At 60.0% G+C, this 6,211-nt stretch overlaps 1 long non-coding RNA gene across 1 annotated transcript; it reads left to right on the top strand.

The window, feature by feature from the left end:
• The first annotated feature begins 269 nt into the window (after positions 1–269).
• Positions 270–5,749, top strand: LOC138816691 (uncharacterized). The gene is made up of 3 exons (XR_011368717.1): positions 270–370; positions 3,119–3,148; positions 4,203–5,749. It is a non-coding gene; the product is annotated as an uncharacterized lncRNA (long non-coding RNA).
• The last annotated feature ends 462 nt before the right edge of the window (positions 5,750–6,211 follow it).

Raw genomic sequence — 6,211 nt, 5'->3', positions numbered from 1 at the left:
GACACAGAATGGGTGCACAGGCACACGGGCACACGCACACACGCGGGCACAGGAGCTGTGTAGGGTATCTGGTGGCCACACATCTCTTTCCAGTTGAGCAGAGCAGAGCTGCCTGGTGGGTTGGGTGGCACAGCATTGTGCCAGAGTGGCAAATCCCCTCCCGGCCTGTAAAACCCTTTGGAGCCTCTTGTGTGGGCTTATGGGAGGCTGGCCTCCACACAAAATGAATTCCAACTGCCTCCCCTCCCCCTCCCAACTGTCACCTTCTCTCTGCCCCTCCTGCAGATCCAGGTTGCTTTCATTTCCCAAGCTGGCAGGCAGGATTTCTGCAGTAAAAAAGGACTCCAAGAGCAGAGAGCTGCTGAGAATGGTATAGAGGAGGAGGGGAAGGCAGAGGGCAGAGGTGGATGGGCGCTCACACGGGTATCAGCGCCCTGCTGCTGGGGTGTGTGAAGCGTGGCTTGCTCTTCTCTTGGGGAGGAAGACAAAGGAGGATTCTGTGAGGCCCTTATGCAGGTTGGGCCCGTGGAGCCCTAGCAGCCTGTGGGGATGGGATGCTGTGGGGAAACACAGGGTGGTCCTCGGAAGCAGGTAGCCCAGGACTGGGGACTGCTCTTCCCCGAGGGCCCCAGCATTACACTGGTTGCCAAATGTGCTGTAGGCCCGGGGTATGTGGCAACCCTTCCCAAACCATGCTGGGCTGACTCCGGGATGCCTCTGACTGGCTCAAGGTACTGTCTAGAAGAGGCCTGCTGTGACGAGGGGCTTTCAGGGCTGCCCGTGGGGCACCTAGGGCCCTCTGTGCTCTGTGCAAACCTCCAGACCCAGCATGACCACCTGCAAGCACTGCGGGGCTCTGAGGTCTTGGTGGGAGCAGAGGCTCACACGCTCACATGCTCACATGTTCACACACGAGCTGAAAGGTCTTACCACAAGTGGCCCCTGTGGACTGCCCAGGGCCCGCTACCTCATGCCTTGAGGCCTACATCTGAATATTGCCGATCAAATCTAGGCTGGCAGTCAAATCTGTGAGCTGAACTCTCCAAAACGGGAAAGGGAGCCGTGGCTCAAGGGCTAGAGCTCCAGCTCCAAGCTTCAGAGCTCAAGGACCACACAGGCCCTGCCATCTATCCCTAGAACTGAAAGAACCCTAGGCAAAGAGACCCCAAAAGAACAAAAAGAGGGAGGGCAGCTCCCTGGGCATCGTTGCTGACTCTCTGGCTGCTTCCATGGGAAGTGCAGCAGAAGGCACAGCCTCCTCCACGGGCACCTGCTGTGCACGAGTGGGCCCTGGGAACCTCCCGGCCCAGCTGCACAGAGGCAGTTTCCTGCCCTGGCCCATGAGCAGGCGCTGGCCAGAGAGGGGAAGATGTTCCAGGGGTCTGGATCCCAACCCTACTCGCTGAGGAGAGCCAGGATCTGGGGTCAAGAAGGAGTCTGGAAGTCCATGGCGCTCTCCCTTCAGGCTCATCTCATCTAAGGACTCTTACACATTGACAAGCTAGCAGAGTGGCCTCTGTTCAGAGGCTGCAGGGCCCCTTCCCCTGCTGCCCTCAGGGCACTAGACAAGCCACCAGCTCTGTCTGGACCTCACTTTTCCCCTTTACTAACAGAAAGATGCAGAGCGGCTGGCGCTGAGCTTCCAGGCTGGGCTTTTGAGCTGCCAAGGAGAAAGAAATGAATGTGGCTGAGTTCTGAGGAGGTCCTGGCCCCACATGCCAGTCAGGCCAGCAGCACTGGTGGCAGGCAGGCAGGCAGACACACAGGGAGCAGGCAGGCAGGTAGTCCAGAGACCCCGAGTTCCCCAGCCCCTTCAGGAAAACCTTGCAGGAGAGGGAGCAGGCAGAGGGGAGGCCAGGTCCCCAGGTGAGATCCCACAGCAGTGAGTGCTGGAGCAGAGCTTAGGCCAGACTTGGCCTGCCAGGAGTGGGTGCTGGGGCTGTCCAGTGGCCATGTCAGTCCCAAAGGGAAGACACTCACGGTAGAAAGGAGGACAGTACAGAGCCCTCACCAACACCAGCCTCCAGCCTGGCAGGAGACTTGCAAGTTTGCTGGGAAGGAGAAGCAGCTAAAGCAGGTTCTAGAAGATGGCAAAAGATGGTGAGTGACTCAGACCTAGGCCAGGTTGCCTGAGAAAGAACTGGTGCAGCCCGGCCTGGCTCTGTTCACCTTCAACCTCACTCCCAACAGTGCCCAAGGAGAGGGAGGACTCTCACCTGGGCAGAGGAGGAGCCTGGGGAGCTAGCTGGCTGGCAGTGGGGAAGGAGGAAGTGGAGGCAGCAGAGCAGGGCTTGGCGGAGTGTAGAGGAAGGGGGTGGGCAGAGGTGGCCTAGGTCACTTTGGGATCTGCATAGGCCAGACTAGGATTGGACCTGGGGCTGTTTCCAGTCCCAGGCAGTGTGAAGGGACTCTAGACAAAAGTGGCCTGAAGTTCCCCAGGACACTGTGCTGTGCAAAGCCGTGAGGGGCTGAGGGCTGGCTGAGAAGCCCTGGGGACTGGGACAGGGGTGGGCCCTGGCCTTTGACCTTTCTCCACCCAAGCCAACAGGTGCTGACCACGTCATCGTTGTCTACCTGGGCAGCTTCCTGATGGCCCTCAGGATGCTGGACGCTGCGTATCAGGATGTCCAGGAGGCTAGTAGCCAGGGCCAGATGGGGCCTGGTGATGCAGGAGAAAGTCCCCTGGGAGTCCTGAGCTCTGGCCCTCCTGACAGCCCCAAGGCCATCCCCAAACTCAGGCCTCACCTCTTCTGATCAGGTGCTGCCCAGGGCTGCCTGCCCTCGGTGCTGTGCACAGAGCGCCCAGCTGGGCTTTCAAGGTCCCTGCATCCCTGCCCCCGGAGGACGCAGGGACCAAGCCAAGCCAGGCTTTCCTTCGAAAAGCGACCTGTGGCCCAAGAGAGGCCTTTTCACCTGAATCCCCAAACTCTCTCCTAGCCTCAGTGGTGCTAGACCACATTGTCCCTGAACCTGACCTCACTCCGGGTGTCCAGGGCTCCTCTGAACGAGGCCCTGCTCCAGCGTGTGCACGCAGGATGCCCTGTCCAGAGGAGGGTCTGGCCGGAGGTCGGAAGGGAAGAGGGGCCCCATTCTAACTCCATTGTCCTCTGCCTTTTAGGAAAGAATGGTGTCCAGGTAATGAATGAAGGTGAGTGGCAGCTGCCAGACAGGACAGGGTGGGTGGGGAGCTGCCTGGAGGTCCAGTCAGGCCTGTACAGCTGCCCTGTGTGCATGGGTGCGATGGATAGAGAGAGTATGTTTCACTCCCAGGCATGGTGGGTGAGGGTGGCATGTGGGACAGCTCCCTGGGCAGGACGGTGAGGCCACGGCTGTGAGATCCCGCAGAGGCCTGGGGGTCCTCAGTGGAGGGTTGGGTGGCAGAGCACGCAGAAGAGGTGGGTCCCTCCCCAGCCAGCCTAGCCCTGTCCCTGCCCTGGTGCTCTCCCTGGCCAGGAGAATAAGATCATGAGAAGCTGCAACACCCTTGCAACTATTCTCACCTTGGAGCCGATGAGGCCTTTCTTGCCTGGTTCAGGGGCCTGGAGTGGCTGAGCGAGGATGCCAGGTGGGTTGGCAGACACTGGGGCACGAGAGGAACCGGCCCAAGATGGGGTGCAGAGGGCATGAGGCATGTCCCTTTAGGTGTGTGGAACCCACAGAGTCTCTGGGCGTCATGATGTGGGGTGGTCGCCAGGCTCTCAAGTTCAGGCGGAACTCTGGCAGGGACGTGAGCACAGCACTTGGTCACCTGACTCCACCTCTTGTCTTAGCCACACGCTGTCCTGTGCACTAAAGCCCCAGAGGCAGACTGACAGTAGCAGCCTTCCTGGCAAGAAGCGCTCAGGCTTTGGGAAGGCTGGAAGCAGTAAGTGGCTGGGGCCTGGAGGTCAGGGGCCAGGGAAGACGCTGGGCTGGGACGCAGCAGCCGACAGGTGTTGCTGACTTGTGTTCTGACAGCAGCCCTGGGGCTGGGCTCAGAGGCCTCGGCTCTCTGGGCTTCACTGTCCTTCTCTGATGTGTGTGTGGGATCCATCCCTCAGGCAGGGGTCAGGTTTCAGAAAGGGGTGATGGCCCAAGATCCTAGATGGGAGCAGCAGGCTTGCAGGAATTGGGAAGCAGGAGCTGGGGTATCTTCGGGTGTTCCCTCCTGGAAGTCAGCCTTTCCGGAAGCTACACCCCCACAACCCTGACCTTATTTGCAGTGGCAGCTCCCAGCCCACATCACGAGAGCAGCTCAAGCAGGGCCCTGCCAGCAGCTGCGGCGGCGGCAGCAATGCCGACCCCACTGAAGGAGCCTCAGACAGCAGCACCAAGGGCGCTGTCCTTGTCCAGAAGGGCACTCCAGCTCCCGCGGCCCCTCCACAGGAGCTTTGAGGGACAATTCTTACAAGAGCAGGAAGAGGTGCCAGCCTGCCCCTCTGGCCTATCCCACCCCGTGCACTAGAGTGGCAACTAAAGGGCCCGGGAAGTCCAGCGCCTGCTCACTCACCAAGACTCAGGAAGGCCCTAGAGCTGTCTTCCTGGCTGGGGCACCCAGCTGACGAGACTGTCCCTTCAGGTCTGGGCTTGTGATGCCCCATGTTGACCAGGCATATTGGGGATGCCCATGATGTGTAGCAGCCCATCCTTCCCTTCAGTCTCGGACACAGCTACGGCCAGTACAAGACAGAGCCAGAACTGGGGCATGGGACTGTCCTGGGCCTCTGTGAGACCATCAGGTGGAAGAAGAAGGCAGCCCGTGCCGAGCGGTGTCTGCAGAAGGCCCGCAAGAAGGGCCGGGTGCTGCCCCAGGACCTGGAGCGGGCTGGCCTGGCCTGAGCGGCCCGCCCCTTCCCAGGTGCCTTTCCCACCTGCTCTCCTGATCTTGGGTCCCCAGGTGAGGTAACCTGGGCCTCGCCTTCAGTGAGGCTCCGATGAGGCCCCAGAGAGAAGGTTGGTGCCTTCGCCAGACCCGGGAGGGGCCAGCCCATTCTGCATCTGCCCTCTTGAAGGGGAAGCAGGGGTGGAGGCGAGGCCTCTGCTTCCTCCTCTTCCCCATGGCCATGAACAGGAGGATGGCCCTTGGGAGGCCCAGAACCCGCAGGGGGCTGGTGGGCTCACGCTATTTGGAGGAAGCCAGGGCCAGCCAGGCTACCTAGCTCTGCCTCTCTCCTGTTCCTCAGCCAATCCTGCTCAAAACCCAAGGAATGAAAGCGAAGTGGGGTCACAGCGCCATCTGTGGGCTTGTCACTGGCAGAGCACTGAAGTGCTTCCCTTTGGCCAGGATAGGGGCTGGTGCAGGTGGGCCTCTGCTGTGCCATGACAGGCGGAGATGGCGACCCTCCTGGGTCAGCTTGGTGAAGCATGGCTGTGCAGGCTGGTGTTGTCTCGGGTGTCTTGGAGGGAACAAATCATACTGGGCAGCTGTTATGAAATGAGCTTTTGTCTAGGGAAAAAATCCTGAATAAATGGGGGAGCTTTCCCTTGCCTTGGGGTGCAAGTGTGGATTGGTGGCTTTCTGGCGGGACCAGGTTCAGAGTGCTCAAGTTCAGGGTGGCGGTGTGGGTGCTTTATGGGACCTGTCTTCGTAGTGCTGGACTGAGCTCTGGGGTAAAGGCAGGTGAGATGCCAGGCCGAAGGGAAGCCAAGCCAAGCCTGTGGCAGCGGCAGCTGCGGAGGAGCACTTCCCACATCTCCTTTGAGACATGACCTGGGTCCAGCAACGAGAAGTATAGACCAAGCCGGGCGTCGGTGGCTCGTGCCTGTAATCCTAGCTACTCAGGAGGCTGAGATCGGAGGATTCGCAGTTCAGAGCCAACCTGGGCAAGAAACCTGAGACTCCTATCTCCAATAAACCACCAGAAAACCGGCGCTGTGTCTCAAGTGGTAGACCACTAGCCTTGAGCTGAAGAGCTGAGGGACGGCGCCCAGGCACAGAGTTCAAGCCCCACGACCGACAGAAGAAGAAAAAAAAGTATAGAGCACTGGCATCCTCTGCCATCGCTTTCCGGCTCCACCTCTGAGCTCCCTGGGCAGGCTGCTACCCCTGCAGAGTTTGGTGTGTCCTGGGGCCCGAGGCACTGCCTGAGCCAGACTCCTGTCTGGGCCGATCTCAGCAGAGCTCCAGCTGGCTGCTTGGGCGTTGGCAGCTCAGTACAATAACCAGGTGTCCACCCCACCCTGGATTTTTCCCAGGTATGACCCCAGTAAACTCCAGTTCCCTTGGTCTCTG

The sequence above is a fragment of the Dipodomys merriami genome, unplaced genomic scaffold, assembly GCF_024711535.1.
Source record: "Dipodomys merriami isolate MVZ:Mamm:240054 unplaced genomic scaffold, mDipMer1.0.p SCAF_11, whole genome shotgun sequence".
Taxonomy (NCBI): Eukaryota; Metazoa; Chordata; class Mammalia; order Rodentia; family Heteromyidae; genus Dipodomys; species Dipodomys merriami.
This window is presented reverse-complemented; position numbering and strand designations above follow the sequence as displayed.